This window comes from Nomascus leucogenys, chromosome 13, assembly GCF_006542625.1.
Source record: "Nomascus leucogenys isolate Asia chromosome 13, Asia_NLE_v1, whole genome shotgun sequence".
In the NCBI taxonomy this organism is placed as follows: Eukaryota; Metazoa; Chordata; class Mammalia; order Primates; family Hylobatidae; genus Nomascus; species Nomascus leucogenys.
In genome coordinates this window covers 16,063,919-16,075,851 of record NC_044393.1, presented here as the reverse complement: position 1 = coordinate 16,075,851, position 11,933 = coordinate 16,063,919, and positions in this window count along the sequence as shown.

The following is an 11,933-nucleotide window of genomic DNA, read 5'->3' as shown; positions in this document are numbered from 1 at the left end:
CAATAATATGTTGACATGGGCAGTATTAAGACAATAATCAGAATAATTTAAAGGAAGCATTCTGAAATATGCAAGTGCAGCTTAAGTGGCCAGAATGTGAGACTCTCAACTGGAGTCCAGGGTGAAGAATCTACATGAAAGTGTGCTCGCTCACCCGCCCCCATAAATGGCACAGACTCCATCCAGACCCACCCCCAGTCCACCGCCCAGAGTTAGGACCAGCCTCTGACTCTGCGACTTACAAGATGGGAGAGTGGGAGTGCAGGAACTATCCCCCTCTCTGGAGGAGGAGGAAGCCTCAGGGCTGCAAAAGCTGCAGGCACATTCTTCTCTGGTGCTCTGCCATGGGATTCATGCTGCAGCCTGCATGACTTTCAGAGCCAGAGCTTGGAACTGCTTATCCTATGCTGAGAGTTTCTTTTGCAAAGGGTTGTGTCTCCTGCTGGGAGTGCAAATAAATCTACCTCACCTTCCAGGCAGGGAGGGAGAGGACTAAAAGAACGGCACCAGCAAATCACTTTAAGCAGGCAACAAAACCACAAAAATAAACCCTTGAAAATGGGACTGAATGACACGCCCACATCACTGATAAATGCCTTTTTCAGCAGTCCCATCTCTTCGCCAGAGAGATCAGTCAACTTGGACTCTTGTTACCATCACATTCGGCACCAGGTATCTGCTACGCTCTACAACCATTCTCAAGTTCGTGTGCAGTTGGCCCTGTAACCGGGAGCTGAGTTGTTTTGAAAAGCCCTAATTACAAGGCTTAGTGTTTTTCTTTGTAAAAGGGATTTTTGAGTTTAGAAACAAAGTGACTGTAGGTACAAACAGATACAAAGCTTCAAAAAGTAGTTTATTTTTCATTCTGTGCCTCTATTCACCCAAAGCACAACCCTCCACCTCACTCCATCCCTGGCCAAAAACTGTGGCAGGGGAGGTTGGAGAGGTAAGCACAATATTTTCTTTAGGCTTGGAGTGTAAAGACCTCCCTAGGTCGCATGTCATTTCCAAATGTTACAATCTTTCCAATTGATCTCATCCAGAGTTCTTTGTCTCAGGACCAAGAGAATTAAGGAGCATGGACACAAAGGGTGAGGTTGGAGTGAAAGTTTAATAAGTAAAAGAAGAAAGTTCTCTGCCACAGAGACAGGGCCTGAAAGAGGGTTGCCATTTTTACAGTTGAATGCAAAGTCTTTTATAAGAAACTGATGAGGGCTGGGCATCTCATTTGTATAAGGCTCAAATTTCTGGTAGCTCCACCCCATCCTCTTAATGCACCTGTGGCCCCTTAGCTTGAGTTACTTCATACTGTTTGTTCTTCTTACTGTGCATGTGTTAGGGGATGGAATTTTCCATTGTGGGCATGTCTGGGTAAGTCACCTGTGTAGCCTTTCTTACCTGTGCGGTTGTGAGCATGTCTCAGGCAAGCTCGCCTGTGCAAGTTCCCTTATCTGTGCCTGTAGCTCGAGTTATCAGGCTGTTCCTTTGTTTGAAAGAATTCAACTGAGAACCCACCCTAACTGCCTGCCTGACTGGTTTCTTGTTTTCTGCTTTCTCACCAATTGCCCTTGGAAACTCATCATTGGAGATCCTCATGGAATACTGAGGTGCAAGGGGCCCTTGGAGTTGCCCTGTTGTTGGGGTGGGTACCTCAGTGAGTGAGGTCCTGCAGGAAGGCTGGGCTATGAGCCCCTGTACTCAGCATCAGGACTCAACTCCTCTGGTCTGTCTGGGGTCCTTCCTGGGCATTACCCTGACTTCTGGGCCCCACTCGTGACAGAGATCTTTTTATACAGGTGACTTTCTTGCTGGACATCATCTCAGCCTCCTTTTTTTGTGCAACAGTTTAGAAGCCCCATTAAGAAAAAAAAAAACACACTTTACTTTTTAGAAGTGGACTAATCCATACCTCAAATTGTCAACCCACATTGTGATGGTGGAGCCATGGGGGTCTCCAGGAAGTGGATTATTCCCTAGACCCCTCTCTTCCAGAGAAGTGCATGGTGTATGTGTGTGCATATGTCTATGTGCGCTGGGGTGTGTGCTTGTGAGCACATGTGCTGGGTGTGTGTGTGTGTGCACATGTGTACATATGTGGAGGCCAGAGCAGCTCCATTTTGGAAGGGAATCCACCGTGTTGGCTTCTGATTACTCCCAGTTTCAGGAAGACTTCTAAGATTTTCGGTTTATTTATTGCTCCCTGTGTAAGAGGAGGTACTTATTGTAAATCCTGCCCTTAGTTCAAACAACCTTGATGTTATCTTACTTCAATAGTTCTACACATCCGTTCTGAATCACCCTTTCCCTATGGGTTTGGGGAGTAATGGTGTGGGGATCCACCACCTTGTCTCGCCTCCAACCAGGAGACAGACATGGCTTTTGTTTGCACATCCCTATTACATGTTTCTTCCTAAGGAACTGGATTTGTCAGCCTCTCTGTTCAACCTTTCAGCTTCCTTGGAATTTTGAGGGTAGGCTTGCACAGGCCTGGCTGCTGTGGAACAGTGTGCTTGTGTGAGCATGTGTGTTTTGCCTCTTCTGTTAGCATGATGACCCTGGAGGCCAGCTCTCTGCATCCATTTTCTCTGTGAGTCCTGCAGCCCCCATCCTTAGGAGTTAACAGTGTCTGGTTTAACTCAGGAGTATGGGAAGAGAGCTGGAAGCAGAGTCAATTACTTTTTCAAGGCTAGACCATCCAGACTGACAAAGAAAGGTGAACTATTTCATCATGAAAACATTTGGTGATCTGAAGATGGGTCCACAGCAGGGTCACATTCCCCTCGCCACTGTGATTCATTCACAGGTGATCACATAACCCAGGGCTAAGCCAATGAATGCACAGTATTCCCCTTAGCCACTGGAATTGGTTCAGAATTCATCCAATCAGAGTGAAGACAAAACTTTTTCAATTGTAATAGACTATTTCTTAGAGCAGTTTTGGATTAACAGCAAAATGAGCAGAAAGTTTCAGAGGTTTTTCACATATCCCTGGCCCCCTCATCTGTACATCTTCCCTATCAACTTCTCACACCAGAGTGACACATTTGTTAAAATCGATGAACCTACATGGGCACATCATTATCATCCAAAGACTATGGTTCACATTAGGTCCATTCTTGGCTTTGTACTTTCTATGGGTTTGGATAAATGTACAGTGACATATGTTCATCCTTATAATATTATACAGAGTATTTTCACTGCTCTAAAAACCCTTTGTGCTCCACCTGTATATTGCTCCCTTTCCCCAGTCCCTGGCAACCACTAATCTTCTGATCTTCTGTCATAGTTTTGCCTTTTCTATAATGTCGTATGGTTGGAATCATATAGTACGTAGTCTTTCAGGCTGGCTTCTTTCATTTAGCCACAGGCATTGAGGGTTCCTTCTTGTCTTTTCATGTCTTGATTGCTCATTTCTTTTTAGTGCTGAATAATATTCCATTATCTGGATTTATCACAGTTTATTTATCCATTTGCCTACTGTAGGACATCTTGGTTGCTTTTAAGTTTTGACAACTATGAATGAAGCTGCTGTAAATATCCATATGCAGGGTTTTTTTGGTGGACATGAGTTTTTAACTCATTCGGGTAAATACCTAGGGGCATGATTGCTGCTGGATCGTATGGTAAGAGTAGGTTTAGTTTTGCAAGAAACTGACAAATTGTCTTCCACAGTAACTGTACCATTTTTTATTCCTGCCAGCAATAAATTAGAGCTCTTATTACTCCACATCCTCATCAGCATTTGTTGTCAGAGTTTTGGATTTTCTCTATTTTAACAAGTGGTTACTGGTATCTAATTTTTTTTTTTTTTAATAGAGATGAGGCCTCCCTACATTGCTCAGTCTGGTCTCAAACTCCTGGGCTCGAGGGATCTTCCCATGTCGGCCTCCCAAAGTGTTGGAATTACAGGTATGAGCCAACCGGGGCCAGTCTCATTGTTTTAATTTGCATTTCCCTAATTGCATACTACAGCGGGCATCTTTTTATATGCTTATTTGCCATCTGTACGTCTTCTTTGGTGAGGTGTAGGTTAAGATCTTTGACCATTTTTAGTCGGATTGTTTTCTTATTGTTTAGTTTTAAGAGTTCTTTTTATATTTTGGGTAACAGTCCTTTATCAGGTGTGTCTTTTGCAAATATTTTCTCCCAGTCTGGGGCTTGTCTTTTCATTCTCTTGACAGTATCTTTTGCAGAACATTACATTTCAATCGTGATGGAGTTCAGCTCATCAATTCTTTCTTTCATGGATTATGCCTTTGGTGCATCTATAATGTCATCACCAAACCCAAGGTCATCTTGATTTTCTCCTATGTTATCTTCTAGGAATTTTATAGTCTGCCTTTTATGTTTAGGTCTGTGTTCCATTTTTGAGTTACTTTTGTAAAGGATGTAAACTGTGTGACTAGGTTCATTGTTTTTTTTTTTTTTGTTTTTTTGTTTTTGTTTTTGCAGGTAAATGTCCAGTTTTTGGAGCACTATTTGTTGAGAGGTCTTTGCCTCATTTGTATTGGTTTTGCTCCTTTGTCAAAGATTAGCTGACTCTATTATGTTGGTCTATTTCTGGGCTCTCTACTCTGTTTCATTGATCTGTCAGTGTGACCAGTACCATACTGTCTTGATTACTGTAGCTTTACAGTAAGTCTTGAGGTCAAGTAGTGTCAGTCCTCCAATTTTGTTCTCCTTTACTATGTGTTGGCTATTCTGGGTCTTTTATTTTTTATTTATTTATTTATTTTTTATTTTTTTTGAGACGGAGTCTCGGTCTGTTGCCCGGGCTGGAGTGCGGTGGTGTGATCTTGGCTTACTGTAACCTCCGCCTCCCAGGTTCAAGCAATTCTCCTGCCTCAGCCTCCCAAGTAGCTGGGACTACAGGCACACACCACCACACCCAGCTATTTTTTTTGTATTTTTAGTAGAGACGGGGTTTCACCACGTTGGTGAGGATGGTCTCAATCTCCTGACCTTGTGATTTGCATGCCTCGGCCTCCCAAAATGCTGGGATTAGAGGCATGAGCTACTGCACCGGGCTATTCTGGGTCTTTTACTTCTCCATAAAAACTTTAGAATCAGTTTGTCAATATCCTCAATATAACTTGCAGGAATTTTGATTGGGATTGCATTGAATCTATTGATCAAGTTGGGAAGAGCTGACATCTTGACAATATTGAGTCTTCCTATTCATGAACATGGACTATCTCTCCATTTATTTAGTTTAAAAAATTCTTTGCCTCAGAGTTTTGAAGTTTTCATCACATAGAACTTGTACATATTTTGTGAGTTTTATAACTATTTCATTTTGAAGAGTGCTAATGTGAACAGTATTGCATTTTTAATTTCAAATTCCACTTGGTCATTGCTGCTATATAGGAAAGTGATTGACTTTTGTATATCAGCCTTGTACTTGCAACCTCACTATGATAATTTATTAGTTCTAGGAGTTATTTTGTTGATTATTTCAGTTTGTCTGCATAGACAATCCATACCATCTATAGGCAAAGATAGTTTTATTTCTTTCTTCCCAATCTATATGCATTTTATTTCCTTGTCTTTTCTTAGCTAGGACTTGCATTATTTAGGACATCCAGTGCAATGTTGAAAAGCAGTGGGGAGAAGGAACATCCTTTTCTTGTTCCTGATCTTATTGGGAAGCTAAGTGGAGTTTCTTGGTATTAAGTGTGATGTTAGCTATGGGATTTTTGTAGCTATTTATTAAATTGAGGAAGTTCCTCTCTATTCCTAGTTCACTGAGTTTTTATCATGAATGAGTGTTGAATTTTGTCAAGTGCTTTTTCTGTAGCTATTGATATAATCATGTGATTTTTCTTCTTTAGCCTGTTGATGTGATGGATTACATTAATTGATTTTGAAGATAAGACTTTTGATTCGCAGCTGGGAAACAGAAGCTTTTTCCTTTCTGGAAAGTGAGGATGCAAACAGTAGTCTGTGACCACAAGGAAATTCCGAGGGAATGAAGTCTCTGGCATTGGAGTCAGAGCAAGAGATGCACAAAGAAACAGAGCCAAGACTGATCAAACCCATGTGAGGCCCTCTACCTCAACTGGAGAAACCTAAATGCTCCCTTTAATGTTTAGTTCAGTTTGATTTTTGTTGTTGTTGTTTGCAATACCAAACATGCTAACTGATATGTGCCTTACCCTTCAGGTATTTAAGAAGGGCGGCGGGGGGCTGGGCACGGTGGCTCACGCCTACAATCCCAGCACTTTGGGAGGCCAAGGCAGGCAGATCACGAGGTCAGGAAATCGAGACCATCTTGGCTTACACAGTGAAACCCCATCTCTACTAAAAATACAGAAAGTTAGCCGGGCGTGGTGGCAGGTGCCTGCAGTCCCAGCTACTCGAGAGGCTGAGGCAGGAGAATGGCGTGAACCCGGGAGGCAGAGCTTGCAGTGAGCCGAGATTGCGCCACTGCACTCCAGCCTGGGCAACCTCTAAAAAAAAAGAAGAGGGGGGCTGAGAAGGTGTCAGGGATGTTCCGAAAGGGATTTCTTTTTGTGAGTTGAAGACAGATCTGTGAAAAGCTGTGTGAACTTCCTTCTAGCTGAATGACATAACAGATAACACTTGTTCTCTGGAAAATAGATGTGCACACATGCATGCGTGTGTGTGTGTGTGTGTGTGTGTGTGAAAGGTGGGAAAATAATACGTCTTAGAGCAATAAAGAAAGAACGCTAATATGGCTCTTTCAAACCTCGGCGAAGCTGGTGGGAAGAGCAGCTCAGGCGCATTTTGTGAACTGAAGGTTCTGTGCGCCCGAGTGGGGTCTGAGTACTTCCAGGGAGGATGCTTGGCTTCTCTCTGCAGAACAGGGTATGCATGGTCTACAGGGAAGCTCCTGGCCTCCTGCTGACCCAAGAAACAACTTGACCAAGGGACAGAGCAGGGAGAGTAAACGCTTCAATATCTCTGCCTAACTGTGTTTAGGCTTGACCTTGAAGAGACCAGGGTGGAATTCATTACCACAAGCACATCCCTAAGACCAGAAATGCTGCCACATTCTCCCTGATGAATCCATGGTGTTGTCACCATGGCAACCACCACGGGTGGGGTCTGGCCTGGCTGGCGCATGTTTGCAGCAGTTCCCTTTTAGGATCCAGGAGCATCCTAGGCCTATGCAATCTTGCCCGCAGCTACCACAAAGTCTTACTCCTCTCAGCAGCAGGTCCAAATTATCCATGCTGTAGGCCTCAATGTTGGCATGAATTGGCAGCATGGCATTCACTAGGAAGCATTCTTTATTTAAAAAAACAAAAAACAAAAAACACCCAACATTATTATTTAGTTCAGTTCCTCTGTTCTGGCTTCATGAAACTTAAAAATGCCCCTTGTTGGAAAAAAGAGATGATTTGGTCAGCTCTTGCTGAAGGCCAAATAAAGAGGGCTGGATTTCCCCACCTTGGGTCACATGATCTTTGCTAATTTTCTCTCACCCCCATCGAAGGGCACCCTGTAGCTGGACTTCAGCCATAGAATGTGAGTAAGATGTATAGTCAGCTGTTTCTATCCATGGGTTTTGTATCTGTGGATTCAACTGACTGTGAATAAAAAACATTTGGAAAAAAATAACAATTTAAAAATACAGATTAAAAAATCAATATGTTGTGCAGAATCTGGATGTAAATAAACTAAAACAAAAAAACAAAAGTTAAAAAAAAAAACAAATTCAAAAAGTCAGTATAGTATAAAAACTATTTACATAGTATTTACATTGTGTTAGGTATCGTAACCTAGAAATGATTTAAAGTATATGGGAAGGTACGCATAGGTTATATGTAAACACTATGTCTTTTTATACAAAGGACTTTAGCATCTGTGGATATCTGTGGGGGGGGGGGTCCTAGAATCAATTCTCCAGGGATACCGAGGGACATCTATAATTGTCTTTTTATGAGGAGATCATCAATATGCTGCCCTAAGGCCAATTCTACTGACACTATACATGGTAATAGTCACAGGAGTCACAGTACCTGTAACTGTGAACAAATATAGATCCACCAAATGGCTAAACTTGAAAGACCACAGATTCAGTAGAAGAATCTCAGTGGGAGCATTTAAGGGTAAGTTCGATCACTTCTTAAGTGTAAACACAGTACACTTTTCTATGGACACACACATGTGACAACCCTCAGGGGAAGATACAGATCATTTCCAACAGCCAGAAGGCTTCCTCACACCCCTTGTGATTCAACACATACTGATATGGTTTGGACCTGTGTCCCCACCAAATCTCATGTAGAATTGTAATCCCCAGTGTTGGAGGTGGGGCCTGGTGGGAGATGAGTGGATCATGGGGTGGAGTTTTTATGAATGGTTTAGCACCATCCCCCCTTGGTCCTGAGTGAGTTCTCACAAGATCTGGTTGTTTAAAAGTGTGTGGCAGCTCCCCTCACTCTCCCTTGCTGCTCCGGCTGTTTGACATGCCAGCTGTCCCTTTGCCTTCTGCCATAATTGTGAGATTCCTGAGGCCTCCCCAAAAGCAGAAGCTATTATGTTTCCAGGATAGCCTGCAGAACCATGAGCCAATTAAACCTCTTTTCTTTATAAATTACCCAGCTTCAGGTCTTCCTTCCTCCCTCCCTCCCTCCCTCCTTTCCTTCCTTCCTTCCTCCCCTCCCTCCCTCTCTCCTCCCTCCTTCCTTCCTTCCCTCCCTCCCTCCCTCCTTCCTTCCTTCCTTCCTTCCCTCCCTCCCTCCCTCTCTCCTTCCTTCCTTCCTTCCTTCCCTCCCTCCCTCTCTCCTTCCTTCATTCCTTCTTTCTTTCGAGATGGAGTTTTGCTCTTGTTGCCCAGGCTGGAGTGCAATGGCACAATCTCTGGCTCACCACAATCTCTGCCTCCTGGGTTCAAGCGATTCTCCTGCCTCAGCCTCCTGAGTAGCTGGGATTACAGGCATGTGCTACCACACCTGGCTAATTTTGTATTTTTAATAGAGACAGGGTTTCTCCATATTGGTCAGGGTGGTCTCGAACTCCCGATCTCAGGTGATCTGCCTACCTTGGCCTCCCAAAGTGATGGGATTACAGGCATGAGCTGCAGCGCCCAGCCCAGACTCAGGTATTTCTTTATAGCCATGTGAGAAAGTACTAATACACACACCCACAATAAACCACTACTCTGATTTCTACTTCCACAGGTTAGTCTTGAGATTCGCCCTGCTTGTCCTTGGACTTCGTATAATAACATCATAGCATATTTAGTCCTCTGTGTCTGGCTTTCCTGGCTCCTTGCTGGATCAGTAAATGTCTCCATGTTGTTTCTTGTACCAGTGGTCCATTTTTTTTTCATTGTTACATAGCATTCCACTGCATGCATAGACCTCAATTTACTTATCCATTCTATTGCTAATGGATATCTGTTTAATATATTTATTTATTTATTTTTTGAGGTGGAGTCTCGTTCTGTCGCCCAGACTGGAGTGCAGTGGTGCGATCTTGGCTCACTGCAAGCTCCGCCTCCTGGGCTCACACCATTTTCCTGCCTCAGCCTCCGGAGTAGCTGGGACTACAGGCGTCCACCACGATGCCCGGCTAATTTTTTTGTATTTTTAGTAGAGACAGGGTTTCACTGTGTTAGCCAGGATGGTCTCGATTTCCTGACCTCGTGATCCACCTGCCTCGGCCCCCCAAAGTGCTGGGATTACAGGCGTGAGCCACCGTGCCCGGCGTAATATTTTTTTCTATTAGGCATACAACTGCCATGGACATGCATACACATGTCTTCTGGTGAATATACATACTCATTACTCTCAGATAAGTTCCCAGGGTGGAAGGACTGGGTAATAGGGGAGGTGGATATTTATTTAGCTTTAATAGATGTTTCCAGACATTTTTCACAGTGGCTGCAGTGACTTGCATTCCCATCAACAGCATGGGAGTTACAGTTGTCCTACATCTTTGCTAACACTGGTTATTGTCTGTCTTTTGACATTGTAGCTATTTGGGAGACGTGTGGAAGTATCTCATTATGGCTTTAATTTCCATTTTTCTTATGAGTCATGATATGAAAAATATTTTTACATGTTTATTGGATGTTCAGATCTCCTCTTTTGTTAAGGTTTGTTGAAATCCTTTGTTCCTTATCTAATTGGGTTGCCTTTTTCTTACTGATTTTTAGGAATTCTTTGTATCTTCTAGACACAAGTCACTGTCAAGCATATGATATTACAAATGTCTTCTTCCCATCTGAGATTTGCCTTTTTACTCGCTTCCACTTTCTTAATGATGCTTTTGATGAATAGAACTTCTGAATTTTAGTGAGTTTGATTTATCATTCCTTTCTTTCATGATTAGATTAAGAAATTGTTTGCCTGCCTCTGCATGCAGTTTGATGATTTCTGTAGATCAGGTGGTTAAAGTGTTGCTGAAACACCAGGGGTTCAGGCTAGGTCCTGCTGCTTGCTACACAGAAAGCGCTGATCCAACAAGTATTGTCAGGGAAGAAGGCTTTAATCAGATGCTGCAGAAGTATTGTCAGAGAAGAAGACTTTAATCAGCTGCTTCAGCCAAGGAGATGAGAGATCAGCCTCAAATCCCTCTCCTTGACTGAGGAAAATTAGGGGTTTACATAGCTTGGACAAAATGTAACCATGTGTGGGAAGACAGGAAATAGGGAGGGGTAAGGAAGAGGAGTTTCTCAATAGGAAGCAAGTGATGGTTTAGGCAGACATGGGTGAGGGGTCTGGTGTTTCATTGTCTAAATATAGTCATCTGGTGAGTTTCAATTCCTTGTTACTATCTGGGAGTCCTGATGGTTGGTTTCCTGAGAAAGGAACTCAGATAACACAAATGTAACTTTCTCAAGCTTTGAGACCAGACTGGGAGGATCAGTTTTTATGTTTATTCAGAAAAACCATAAGCATCAGCTCTATGGGAAATTTGGGCTAGTTTCAAAAGATAGGCAAGTGGTGCAAACCAGAACACTGAGAACCTGTTTCCAAAGCTAAACAGCTTGAACAGGAAGCACTGGGATTCAAACCTGGGCTTTCTGGTTCCAAAGAGCACACGCTTACCTGTTGCATTGTGCTGCTTCTTTACTAATCAGGACTCCTTTGGTTGTGAATGATTGAAATATAGCTCTTAGGGTAAAAAGATAAATTATTGGTTCATGTACAAGATCCAGGATGTCTGGCTTCAAGCATGGATGGATCCAGGTGCTCACATGACATTATTAGCATTGGGTCCCTCCCTTCTTATGCCTCTACTTTCCTCTGTGTTGGCTTCATCAGGAGAAAGCCTCTTTCCTTTTGCAAGCACCAGCTATGGCAATAGCTTCTATTTTTCAAAGATGGCTACAATGATATCCCGTGTCTCAGGCACTCATTTACAATGTGGCCTTGACATTCCTCCTACTGCGAAGTCGGTCTATGTCCTCTCTCTTTCATGCTGGACAGGCTTGTGACTCATTGGAAACCAGTATATAGAGGTGAGAATGATGCACAACTTGTGAGACTAGGTCAGAAAAAGCAGTGCAGCTTTTGCTTTGTTTTTGGGGACACTTGCCTTTGGAAGCCTGAGCTGGCATGTAAGTCCTACAGTCCTGAGGCCGCCATGCTGGGAGGAAACCCAGACTGTGTGAAGAGGCCACATGGAGGTGCTGAGGTTGACAGCCTCAACTGAGGGCCTAGCTGATTGCCAGCAGCAACTACCAGATTGAGTGAAGAGGCTTCTAGATGGTTCCCTGTGTTTGATTTTTCCTAGCTGAGGCATTGGACATTGTGGTGTAGCGACAAACCACTCTGCTCTGCTCTGTCTGAATTCCTGACCCACAGGACCCATGGAATAATGAAATAGTTATTTTGAGCTCTTTGATTTTGGAACAATTTGTTATGCAGTAAATGGAACACTAGGTGTATCTTCTTTCAGCCCTTTCAGCCCTACCAGAAAGAGGGTCTTCTTGCCAGCTGTTCTGAGGCAGGGTA